This window comes from Lepisosteus platostomus, chromosome 3 (assembly GCF_059453375.1).
Source record: "Lepisosteus platostomus isolate fLepPlt1 chromosome 3, fLepPlt1.hap1, whole genome shotgun sequence".
NCBI lineage: Eukaryota > Metazoa > Chordata > Actinopteri > Semionotiformes > Lepisosteidae > Lepisosteus > Lepisosteus platostomus.
In genome coordinates, this window is record NC_142613.1 from 20,525,015 (window position 1) to 20,537,276 (window position 12,262).

General features: G+C 37.2%; 2 long non-coding RNA genes across 2 annotated transcripts; both read left to right on the forward strand.

The window, feature by feature from the left end:
* Positions 1-49: 49 nt before the first annotated feature.
* LOC148674599 (uncharacterized) lies at positions 50-4,471 on the forward strand. The gene is made up of 3 exons (XR_015935346.1): positions 50-186; positions 840-924; positions 2,914-4,471. It is a non-coding gene; the product is annotated as an uncharacterized LOC148674599 (long non-coding RNA).
* Positions 935-2,631, forward strand: LOC148674600 (uncharacterized). Its single transcript, XR_015935347.1, has 2 exons — positions 935-1,948; positions 2,464-2,631. It is a non-coding gene; the product is annotated as an uncharacterized LOC148674600 (long non-coding RNA).
* Positions 4,472-12,262: the final 7,791 nt, after the last annotated feature.

A 12,262-nucleotide genomic window follows, 5' to 3' on the forward strand; every position in this document is an offset into this window, starting at 1 on the left:
GTCCTGCAGCTCTTTGAGTCTTGTAGGTGAGTGACAAAATGGCTGCGGTAGAGAGTGGTGTTTGGAGCGCGGAAGCGGAGAGGCTTTTGCTACCTCTGTTAAAGAGCATGATCACCGAGTGAATAAACCGTGCGGACTTACTGTGATTTTGTGATATCCACTGAAATAAAAGTTTCGTTTAAAAAGGTATACGTAAATTAACCGTTGCACATTTTGTATATCTGTATTTTATTGTTTTTACAGTGACTATGAGCATATTTTGCACACACCTATTTATTTCGTATTACTGTACGTATTTTAATTTTTCGCCAATTCATACGTCTGTTTTTGCTTGTTTTGGGCTAGGCTGCTGTAAAACCTCAATTTCCATTCGGGATCAATAAAGTCTTATTCATCTCTTGTGTTCCGTAGTCTGTTGCGACACACTCAGGAAACCAACGGGAAATCCTATTATTTTAAACTGAGGTGCTCAATACTTAACATTTTAGCATTTGTGCATTTCCATTTGTAGCTAAAACTAACGTACACAGTAAGGTAGCTCTGATATAACTTTGCTCTGCTGATAGGCAACGTCAGTTAATACGCACTTGAGCATTACGCTAAAATTGATTTATTGTTTCTGTTAATTTCGCTATGATTTGGTCTAGGCAAATATCCCATTTATAAAAAAGTTAATCTGTATGTATTAGCTTGCCTTATAAAATCACTAACAGCATTAAATAAAGATAAAAATGGACAACGAAGGAGTGAAAAGGGGGCATTCCGTTACTTGAGATTTTTAAACCCGGCTTTTGCAGCAAAAGTCAGATGCGAGTTTAAAAAATCAATTTTTTTTTCAGATCTCATCACCATCAACTCTTAATGGAATTATTTAGATTCTGTCTTAGTAATCAATATCTCCGTTTTGTCTTCAGCACATTCACAGTAAAAAATCATCTATAGTTCTATGACAATCAATGATTTATGATTTGTCTATTTTGGCATAGGATTTGGAATGTAATGCAGTTTCCTTCCAGGTTTCGTTGTTAATACCATTTTATTTTCTCAGTTTGTCAAAAAGAATTTAATGTAAAAACGTATTGTTTTTCACAGAATACAGTCCCTTCCTCTGCCAAAAACAATACAACACATCTTGATACCAGACATTGCAGATTTGTTGTCGTGTTTCAGCAATAGATCAATGATAGACCCAACCTAGTGTGATCACATGATACTGGTAAACATAAAAGGGTCTGTTTTCCGACCTGTTTAGGTGAATACATCAATATGCACAGACTATAGTGGGCTTATCAGGAGCTGAATCAGCTTGGAAAACGATAATTGGAGCGGTTAAAAACACAGTACTACACAAAGGGGATGTGTCCAATCAAATTAAAGAATGGAGCATGAGGTATGCATCAGCTCTGACATTCTTAAAAAAACTGTAAAGAAGGCAGATATAATATAGGTATGTAACCTTCTACTGTGCAGTCAAGTCACAGCTGTTACAGTTAGGAGGAACATGTGAAGAAATAAACCATTGAAAGTGCTGCCATGTCATTCATGCCTCAGTGCACTACTTCCTAATCTCAACTCAAGATTAACAGTTAAATTAAGGACAATGTCCAATGTGGGTGTTGTAAAATGCTACCGATATGTGTCTAAAATGCACGTTTTAGTTCAGTGTCAGAAATATACAGTATAAGGAAATTGTGTGAGAAAAAAAGCTTAAGTTTAAGAAAATATTTTTATTGGAACTTCTTTGTCACCTGATTGTGGAGAATCTGGGCAGCATGGTGGTGCAGACTTAGTTTGCTATCTGTTTGGAGTTTGGATTTTGTCCCCATGTTTGTGTAGAATTTCTCTGGGTGCTCTGCTTATCCAAAAAAAAACAACATCCCGGTAAGTTAACCGGCTTCTGGGAAAATTGGCCCTAGGTGTGAGTGTGTCTGTCTTGTGATGGCCTAATGTCCTTAATATATACAGTATAGAAAACAGCATTGTATTATACTAGTTCAGGTGGGTAGCTGCGTCAGCATGCGAAGGCTGCAAAGGAACAAGTAATAGGTTTTATTCCATGCTTTAAAAAAGAGAAGAAAGATCACACAAGGTTTTGGTCATGGCCCAAATGTTGTGTTTTCTTTCTTCTCTTTTCAGCATGGAATAAACCTATTACTTGTTCCATTGTATAATACTTACCTGTTAAATACCATCCAGTCCAAGGAACTGTTAATACAGTATGTATTCTACATAATACTGTTGTGTCCCAGTTTTGTCTGAAGTTCCATCTACATGTTGATTGTTTAGATGCCTATTTGCTCAATAATGTGTTTTAAGAGGATATTCTCAAAACAGACTGTGAGGAAGTGCTTAAGGAATCTCTCAAGAGGAATCCATTGCTGAAGCCCCTAGATTTTCCACTAAGAAACACCCCCCCCCCCCCCCAATGCACTTTTCTGGCTCAACTTTGAGAAGTTTCCTGAGAAACATGTTTTATGAAAGCACATGTCAAAAAGAAAGAATTTAATATCAGCTGTTGCCCTTTACCTGTTGTATCAAGCTTCAGCTATATTGCAAAGCTTAACTTGTTGGAAAGCAGATTATTTTGAAAAAATATGTGAATATACTGTAGAGACGCAATTGAAACAGCAATTATGTCTTGTGTTAATTAATGTTAAGCCTGCACAAAAAATGTGAAGAAAACAGATCTCACTTCCTTGCACAAGGCTATGATTGGATTTTAAATATATAATGCTGGTTATTGTAGAGCATGAATTTAGAACACCTGTTGAACAAACGGATGCTTCTACAGCAGAGCGTTCATGAACAGTGCTTTTGTTTATTTCCTGATTAAGGCGCAACCGTTGAAATATAACAGCTGCATATTATATTTCTCGATTTCTTGCCTCATTGGCTTGTGCTTACATTTTTCAGATACCACTGTTACCATTGTTAAATGGCAATAAGAGTACAGCACATTATTCCAGGAAAGTCTTCTGGATTTCCTTCACACCAGTCACATCTGAAATCACATTACTCACAGACCCCCTGAAGCACTCTGTAACAGGACATTGTCAAAACATGTCTGTCACAGGCAGGTAGGTATGGGCTGAGAACCTGTCAGGAAGAGGAAGAAATTTATTCCAAATTGGTGAAAAGTCCTGACATTTCTTGGGGGCAGCCAAAAGTGTATTTTTCTCCGAATGCCCAGTGATTTTGCAATCGGGTCTATTTCAAGTAGAAAATACATGTACATTTCTGGAATCTGGCTTAATTAAAGCTTATGCAATTGAGAACCATACAGCAGATTTCCAATGAGAGATTACAGTATTTATAGTTTCAGGTGCTAAGCAGTTGCAACCTTCAAGTTGTTCATATGCTTGTATAATTCATAAATTGAAATATCTACCCATCTAAGACCTGAAAACAATGAAACGTTTCCTGTTAAACAAATTATTAGTTCACGTAATAATTAAGTTAAACCAACATCTCGGCTACCATGACACTGTGGCATTAAACCTAGGATTAGGAAACCCTTCTTTAAAGGTTTGTTTGTGTAGGTTCCCTCTGGACGCTCCAGTTTTCTCCCACAGTCCAAACACATAGCGCTGGTTCAATTGGCCCTGGGGTGAGTGTTTGTGCCTTGCGAGTGACTGGCATCCCATCCAGGGTGTATCCTGCCAGTTGCTTGTCGGCATAGGCTCCGACTCCCCTGTTGACCCTGAATTGGATGAAGGGGGTGGATGGATGGATGGGATGCAAAACATTGATCAAGTCCATCATTTGCAGCCCATGCTGACGTGAACATTCCAACAAGACAAAGGACGTCCTCATGCAGCTCATCTAAACAACAGCTTTCATGCACAATGAGAATGTGACAGCTCTGCTGTGCATGCCCTACACACTAGATTTGAGCCCATTGAATGTCCATGGGCTGAGATGAGATGATGTGTCATCTACGTCCCAGAGGCAAGAGAACAGCTATTTAATGACAATGTTAATATAGCAAGGCATTGAGGCTCCATTTGTGTATTCATTTAAGTTTAAAAGCAACCCGAAAATACAAAGTGTCCAATTAATCTTGAGCCAATTGGCTAAGCTTCTTACAGCATGCAGTGACTCCGTTAGCTAACTGAATATCTGTAAGATGCTTTTAGAATTAAAAATGATTTTTATCTCTTACCTTAATAGTACAATGTCTGTAAAAATCTTAATGTTCAAAGGCTGCTCTGTAATTTTATGTTAAGTTTCAAAAGTTTTTAAACAAGTATTAATTAATTTAAAATTATTTAAATCATAACACTTGTACATGTACATTGGAACAAGTAATAGATTTATTCCATGCTGAAAAGAGAAGAAAGAAAACACAACGTTTCGGCTGTGGAGCCTTCTTTGGGTGTGCCTTTTTACCGCTAGAGGGCTTTAACTAAAATCATCTAAAGACTGATCCTCAAAATAAATCCTCATTTATTTACTGATCCTCATCTGATAACAGGAAGATATATTATCTTCAGTTACAGCCAGTAATCTCAGAATGACATTACCTTATAAATTACACAAAATGCCAGTGAAGGCATTTGAAATAAAATGGTTGGTTTTAATCAATAAGCTGCAAATCAATGACCAATTCTTCTACTACAGACAAACCTGAACACTTTAGGGAATAGGCAATTATAGCTAAAAAATGTTTTGAATCCCGTCAGGGGAAGGAGACCTGTTTGTTATTTGAAAGTGGTCAAAAGTGCAGTCTAATAATTTCCTGTAAATCAGATTGGTTTAGCTGTATATATTTGTAAAAGAGTTAACATAACCTGGGTGGCCAGTGGTTAGCATTGCTGTCTCACAGCATTGGGGCCCTGGGTTCAATTCCTGAACTGCTACCAGTGTGGAGTTTGCATGTTCTCACTGTTTGTGTGGGGTTCCTCCAGGTGCTCAGGTTTCCTCCTACATTCCAAAGACACACTGGTTGTTTAACTGGGTTCTGGGAAAAAGAAGCCCTAATGTGAGTGTGTACATACATTTTTTTGTCTGAGTGTGCCCTGCAATGAATTGGTGTCCTGTCAAGAGTATCAATATCTTGCGCCCATTGCTCGTCAGGATAAACTCCAACTTCCCCACAATCCTATTGGATAAAGCCGTTAAAATGGATGGATGGATAGAACTAACTTGAAAGAGGTCATCACCAATGGCCCTCAAAATGAATCTGAAGTTAGTTATTGACTAGAAGATTACTTGAAAACATTTTTTGCCTTATTCTGTAACACAGCATTTATGCAGTATACATTCTTTACCATACAGTACCTCATATCTACTTGTAAATTACAACCATGACATAGGTTCATAGACTCTGATTAGCAATAGTCCTGTACTATTTTGATAAAAACAGAATCAGGCAGTCCAGGATCAGTGAGAGCTATGGTCTGTGATACCACCATCATATGCATTTGTAAGTTTGATCATTAGATCAGGCTTAGGTTTTATAATTCTTCATTCTTCAGAAGATGTATAGTTTAACATATCTACAGATAAAAACTGTACCAGGGAGAAATCCTCACAAAAACATTGCTATTGTGTTATAAGTCATTTAAATACCTGTTTAATTGAAAGCATAAAGACTGCAAATTTTGTTTTGGTTCTGTCCACAGAAAAATACAGAATAAGTATAAGAACTAGAAAAGGATGATTATCTAGTGAGCCTCATTCCCTAGGTGGGAACTGAATAGGATAGGAGTCTGTTGTACTGTACTTCTTACGTAATTAAAATAAACGAGAATGTGTTGTCAGACTCTTACATGTGGTTCAATTACTCCCAGTGTCCATTTTTTCATGGTGTTCTGCAAACTTCATTTGTTTTAACTTGCTTTGCTGGCCTTTCATTAAGACCTGTGGCAACCACCAATTCTAGAAGTGCCAGAGAGGCGATCTTGATATTTACAGCATTCTCAGTCAAAAAAATATTGTTAGACTTACTGTAGATTTGACAGGTTCAGAGACCATGAATGCTAGCCTTGCTCTTGGGGTTATTTTGCACATCTTTTATTGAGTTTTTGTCTTTTATGGTTTGTTTTTTTTAAACAATGAATTGTGTTCTCGGTCATCTCCACCATCAAGGAACCCACTGGTCCTGTGAACCGTACTGTGATGGCATTTGGAATTTATTTGGTGTTTGTAAACCAAACGCAAATTTTAAATTTAATTAGAATGGTTGTTTTTTTTATTCGAATGCCAAAAGTAAGTGAACAACGCCACACAGCTCCAAGATGCTGGGTTGATTTGGACTTGGAGTGTCCGTGTGGAGTGTGCATGTTCTCACTGTATTCATGTGGGGCTTTACCAAGCACCCTATTGATGTCCTGGTTTCCAAAGACATACAGGTTCAATTTCATAGCCCCATTCTAACTGAGGAAGCTGACTGAACATGGCATGTCTTCTGCTCATGCAGAAATTTCCAAATGTACCTGATAGAACTTAACATTGTAGTAATATTCACACTAAGTTATCTTTTGTTCCCATGCTATAACCCTACTTAAATTGGACAGCTGACTATTATTTTACTTGTATATATATTTTCTCATCATACATGTACTGTATGTCTCTTATTTGTTAAGGGGTTCATGCTGTGTTAAATGAATTCTGTATTGTTCTATGTCTTTTATTCACCTGCAAAGTTAATTTCCCATCTGGGACAACAAAATAAGTCAGAAATAGAGAGGTGTATTTCAAGAATGAGGCAGTAGTTTAATTATTTTTTGAAAAAATTGATATACAACTCAGCAATAAACTTTCTTTCACTCCACCGTCCACTATCCCATTTCATCAGTTATAGAGACATGTTGCTGGACGCATCGTACTTAAGGTACGTTTATAGAGTATGTGCACATTTCACCATTACCACATGAAAGTGAAAGCAAGATATGAACCTTATTTAGTAAAACTGCAACAGTAGCGCAGCTTGAAACTCTCCAATCGTGGTGCAGAAGTGTGTGTTATCCAAATGAAGAGCAGTATTTAAATGGGGGTGTGTCTGTTCAGCCCACTAGTTTTCTGCGGCTATGACACAGCAGCTGCAGCTGCTTAGCCTTCCTGTCTTGCAGCAGTTCTGCTGCACAATGTATCAATTTCCGACTTAACTAGCAGCACGACTAGATTTCCTCTTTGTAAGAAAATACAAAAAAAAGTCCAGGAAATTATACACTCCAGAAATAATCAATATGGAAGAAACACTTCATCCTTTGGCACTTTGGCAACGTTTTTGGAGACGTCATAAAAGACCTGGTACATTGAACTGAATAACACTGGATTTAAAAGAGCATAATTTCTCAAAGACAGCATCTGCTTAGTTCATTTAACAAAACTGATCTTAAACTGCTAAGTGATTGGATTATCCTGCTATGATGGGTTTATTCATGGATTTTTCCTCCAGTTGTTTCATCTGTTACTCAGCCAGGTACTTAAAATACAAGAAAAAATGTTCAGTGAGAGGGGATGGATTTCACTTTATCAACCTATTTTCGGTAATAAGCAATTCAAATGGTACAAAAAGTACCAATGGGTGCCATATATACAAATATGTGAATTTCCATGTTCTAAAATATTTATACCTGCTCTTCTTGTCCTACTCTGTGTTGAATAAAGAATTCTATAATTTTGTTTCATTAGTCCCTTTTAAAATTTTCAGTCTTTCAATCAACTACATTGTAGCATAGCATTTTTAGTTACAGGCTACAGCAGATTCATCCTGTTTCTATATAAATTGGCGATTTTTGGGGGGGATCAATCTACATGTATGTTACCAGCTCTGGACTCTTTCCAGAACAGCTGTATGCTTTTCAGTGGTGACAGCTAATACAGAATGAAATATTGCAGAATTGTACAGTATGAAAGCACATTGCGTCCCTCTGATGTAAAATTCAACAATTTACACTTTTTATGCAAGGAAATTCTTATTACAGATTAACTGTCCATATTCTCAAGGTATTGTTTAAAAACAAAAACATCCTATTCAAAGGTTGTCAGTTCAAGTTCATTACTGTTTACTACATATTTACTGTGTTCTTTTATCCATTGACTCCTTTTAACAATTTAATTTTATTTGCGTCATACTGAATCCCATGTGAAAGCAGCATGGTGGTGCTCTGGTTAGGATTGCTACCTCACAGCACTGAGGCCCTGGGTGCAATTCTGGAGTCGGGACGCTATCTGTGTTGAGTTTCTATGTTCTCTCTCTGTTCACATGGGTTTCCTCCGGGTGTTCCTGTTTCCTCCCACAATCCAAAGGCATACTGGTAGGTTAATTGGCTTCTGGAAAAACCTGGGCCCATGTGAGTGTGTGCGTGTCTGTGATGGATTGGTGTCCTATCCAGGGTGTACCCTGCCTTGCACGTCAGTTGTTGGGATAGGCTCCAGCTCCTCCGTGACCCTGTAGTGGATGAATTGGTTAAAAGATTGATGGATGCATGAATTGCAAGTGGGAGTCAGAGAGATCTGGGTGTTAGCCCTGCCTCCTCAGAGCTCTGGCTTTTGGGCTCAGAAATGTACTCCCGAAACCTTCTGTGTGGATTTTTATGGTCTCTCTGAATGTTATCAGGTTTTCTCAGTAGTTTCATCAAAACTCACTGGTTTCATCATAACTCCTGAAGACATGCGGGTTTGGCTGGCTGGTGTCTTTAAATTGTATGAACACCCTACGATGGACTGGTGTCCTGTCCAGGGTGCAGTTGCACCTTGTCCTATGATCCTTACAGTTAAGGCTGCAAGCTGCCACAACCATTACCAGTATAAAAATGGGCTTGCTGATAAAGGATGGATTAATCTGTTGCATCACTAATTTCAATGCCCTAGGGATCCTTTCACATTAAACCAAAATTCAGAAAGCAAAGATTTTTGGGGGTAGATAATAGTTTTAGATGAACACTCATAAATTCTTAAAATTGTTTTTCTTTAAATACATACTAAGGGAACAGAAAAACATTTTATTGTACATGTTCCAGCAATCAAAAGCAGATCAGTAAAATGAAGAGCCCACTGATAAGCAGTTTCTACTCCCACATTGTTAGGAAACAAGATACCTTGGTATAATAGATATTAAAAGAGCAATTTAAATAAATTTAAATAAAGCTGTATACAATACATACCAACTTCAAAGTACTGTACACTTTTCAAATGAGAATGTACAAAAGATTGTGTGGTTTCTTACAGGAGTAGTACAGTAAGTACTGAACTTACAGAATAAGGACTTTCAAGTGACCGGGTGACTTTGTTCACAAAGTGAGCACACACAACTCGGCTCACCGCATATAGTGTCTTCAAACAGTTTCCGCTCCATCGCTCCTACTGCTCTCTGTTTGGTGCATCACTTCCTGTTCTTCTTCCTCTAATTACCACAGTTGAACAGTGTTCCCTGTGTGAAACAATAGTACCTACAACACAAAAGGTATGACATTTCTTTTAAAATGCTTTACTGGAGAAACACTACAGTTGAGTGATACAGTAAATAACCTATTTGATATATCACTAATCAGTTCAGTTATATACAAACATCTAAAACTAACACTAATATACATGATTGGGTTCTGGGCCGCTACACCAAAAAGTTTTTGATAATTTTAATTTGTAGAAGCTTACTTCCTCAGATGTGGGAATTCTGGGACTAATGTGAAATCTCTCTAGTCTGCAAGTAAGATCACCAACACTTAATGTCTCTAGAAATATGGTTCAGCTCTCACAGAAAGAGCGTAAACAGCATAAACTTAAAGGTTCAGCCAATGTAAAATAACTTCCCAAAGATAAACTGACCTATTATTAGAACCTAATGAAAATAATTTAGTTGAAGCTAGGAAAGCAAGGATTTCTTTGCTTTTAGTCATATATTAGTCAGGCATTCTTTAGGCCTCATCTAAAAGCTGGTAATTTTGATGTAAGAGTTAATGACAGACATAAGAAAAATAATTTCACACACAAACATCACTCAATAAAATCCTGATTTTGGAATTTGTCAAACCAGTTTTACTTGGGAATACAAAGTGTTTGAAAAGTGAAAAAAAAAAAGTTGTTTTCTAAGATTCGTTGTAAGTCTCAGGGTGGGTGTCGCCATTTCCTGCAGGAACACAGAACTATTTCCTCCTTTTTGCTTGATGTTTGAGTTCACGCAGATTAGACAGATTGCCTTCCACCTTCATAAAATGAAAACATTCCCAAAAGTAAATGCATTTAGTCTCGAGTCTGGCGTTTGGAACAGGTTCATTTGCCCGTTACATAACATTTGCAATTTGCAAAATTGCACAGCAGTTCAACAAACTTATGCAAGTTTAAAGAAACGTTGTGTATTTTACTTGAACTAAAAGATCCCTGCAAGTACAAACACATGCCCTCCTAATTACTGTGAGTGGGAGACACTGAGTGTGCCAATGGAATGTGGCTTAAGTCTTGCCTCCACGCACCTTCAACCTCTCCTCTTGTCTGCAACATACAGGACACTGCAAGCAATGTCCACCACTGTAAAGTGGATAGCAGGTGTTCATTTCAAGGCAGGATGTTTTAAAAAGGCCTTCTCATTAAAAGATTAAGACAATTCCACAAGTCTGTCAAGGAGTGAAAATCTATAAAAATGGAACTGTAAAAGTTAAGAAGTCTGCCAGGGCTCAAAATGTAAGTCAGTGGGGAATCTTTTAAAGCTAGTCAATTCAGACTGGGAAAACCACTTGTGCTGATCTAAGCACTAATTCTATTCTCCGCTTGGTACAAGAATTACAAATACACAGTACTACATATTAAAACCAATATAACTGGGCAACTAAGGGCATGCTGAATAATTTCAGTCAGTGCTGATATACAGTTTTAGGGCAAAATAGTCTTAGTTAAGATAGTTAAGAGAAGACATTAGTAATGAAGGACCAAAGGCTATCTCTCACCTGACACCAATATTTTTACCAGTATTTCTAACATCTCATGGGTAGATACAAAATAAAAGAGACAGGGAGTTAATGTATTGCAATTTTATTTCATTCGCTCAAACAATGTTAGCATGTAAGAAATTTAAAATGTAACATCAGGAACAGTATGGTACAATGTGAATGATAAAAGACTCAAAAAAAGTAATAAAAGGAAACACATTGATGATTTTCAGTTAGATTCAGTTCCATTTCTCTGGCATTCACTTGAGGGTCCGCTTATGCCAGCCAATTTTCTGAAAAGGTTTTACAATCGTAATGTGGGGAGAAGTGTTTAGAACCAGCATTTTGATTTTAACATTCAATCGACTTGACTGCAGAAAAATTTATGAGACAACCATTCAGACTCTCCCACAGCCTCTGAACCTATTACTGGAACATCAATCTGCCAAAAATGTCATTACATGGGGTGCTGAGAAAAACAAATACAGCAAACAGAATTCTGATGAAGAAAGCATTCTTTTTCTAAAACAAACATTAACCTCAGATCTCCCTTTTTTAAATACCTATAGCAGAATGCAAAAAACAATCATTTACAAAGTTATGACAGCTTCTAGAATTAACATTTTCTTCTTCAACATATTAAAACAACTTCAGAACAAGGCACAAACCTATAAGGATCACAAACAGGTTCATCCATTAATAGATGTATTTCACCTTGATCAAAATATTTTAGCTCCCAAAGCACACACCTGATGATATGATGAACGTTTTTGTTGCTATTTTCTTGTTCATACAGGTAGTCACAGATGGCAAAACGTGGCATTACATAGAATGGGGGGAATTATTGGTAACTTTGGTGAAATTGCCACACTGTCACAATGAGGCATTGGCCACTATCATGTCAACAGAAACAGTATGAATCCAAATGGGTTTTAAAGTGCAATCAATGCTATAAACAGTCAACACTGCACAAATGTTCAACATCTTGGTTCTACAACATATGGCTGAGCAGTTGAAATGAAACAATAAGACAACAGAAACTCCTGCAGCAGCTCTCTTGTCTATACTGTGTCTTAATGAGCTGACGAAAACCTATTTTGTTGTTACACTGAGAAATAAAAGTGTTAAAATGTGTCCTATTGCTTCATCACTAGTTTTGCCTTTTATAACCTTAGCCATTTTGGATGATATCACAGATGGCAGAAATGTAACAATTCATTGAAAAAACAAGGCTACCTTGTCATTAACAATGCAGGCTGAACTGGCAAACAAATGAAATCAAACATAGAAAGGACGAGAGGGCAAGGGTTTGGGTTATTCAAAATAGTGTTTTTTGGAGTTTGGGGGTTTTCAGTTTCCTAAAACACCAACCATTGTTTGTAGGAAACATG